The following is a 1,362-nucleotide window of genomic DNA, read 5'->3' on the forward strand; positions in this document are numbered from 1 at the left end:
GCGCGCGCGCGCGCGAGAGAGAGAGAGAGAGAGAGAGAGAGAGCGCGAGCCCGAGAGAGAGCGCTCGCGCGTTGCGGGCCAAAAAGTCGTCTTTCTGCATCCCTTACGCTGGCCCCGGCCCTATTCATGCAAAACAGTAGTAGAGGTGGAGAGAAGAGAGAAGGTGAAAGTGGAGAGATGTGCAAAAGAGATCAGGCGGGTAGGCAGTTGGGCCTGGGAACCCCAGTCCTTGGTTTTGCAGGAGTGGGCGTTTCTGGCTCGGCCCTCTCTCGCTCCCCCCAACCCCACCGCCCACCTCTGCCCGCGTCCTGACCCGGCCAGGCGTTCCTTGGCCCTGGAGCGACGCCTCCAGCTCCCAATGGGGTGTAGGGCCCCAGGCCCGCGACGCAGGGCTGTGTGCTCCGAGCTCCCCTGGCCACCCATCGCGCGCTTATCCCAGCCTCTGCAGGGAGGGAAGGGACTACGCGCACTTCTCCTGCTGCGTGGCTCTTGGTGAGAAACACGCCCGCCCCTCGTCCAAAAGGCCGGAGGGAGCCCTGAGGGGACACGTCCCAAGATGGAGAATCAGACGTAGCAAATGGATCTCGAGCTGAGGGTGCTAACCCTTGCAAACCGGCAGCAGGGGTCCAAACCACTCACACACACGCGGGTGGGCGAGAGGGGGGCGTTTTACTACGTCTCCCCCCACCTGCAAGGGGCCTTGCGGTAAAAGGGGAGGCCCTCGTCCAACTGGAACTCCACACCCGGAGACAGGGGAGCCCGCGGGGCTTCTGGCTGCAGAAATCAATCTGCCAGGATGCCCTGCCCCCCTCTGCAGCCAAATCTTGTCTCTCCTCATCAAGAACTGATAGTTAACAGAGTTTCTTAAAGCATGCATTTCATTTATGCCACAGTCAGTTGGCAGTAACTTTCATTCCTTTTTTTTACTTAATGTTAGGAATTTTCAACTGCTGAAACCAATTTCCATTTGATTTTGAAGCAAACACTTGCAATGGGAGGAGGGGGAGGGGACATTTTGGCTTGGTTTTTGGCAACTTTAAAGAGAACTCTACTCCTGCCTGGGTCTTTGGACTCAATGAGGGTCTCAACCTCTGACTCCTCAGGGAATATTGACAAAAATCTTTTCTGAGTCTTGCTTGAGGTCTCAGTTTCGCCATCTGTAAAATTGGATCTGGAGATTCTTGGCTGAGGTCCTTTGGGCTTTATTTGTTTGTGATCTGTGAAGGGGACGGGGTGGGGGGGAGGGAGAGAGGGAGGAAGTCAGTGAAAAAAAAAAAACGCCTGTTTGCACGAAGCTTTTGTCTTTCTTTGTAGAAGCAAGTCCCTTTGTAAAATAACGCCCCGCTGGACTGCTTAATGGAC

This window comes from Carlito syrichta, unplaced genomic scaffold (genome assembly GCF_000164805.1).
Source record: "Carlito syrichta isolate Samal-C Ts95f unplaced genomic scaffold, Tarsius_syrichta-2.0.1 Scaffold316024, whole genome shotgun sequence".
In the NCBI taxonomy this organism is placed as follows: domain Eukaryota; kingdom Metazoa; phylum Chordata; class Mammalia; order Primates; family Tarsiidae; genus Carlito; species Carlito syrichta.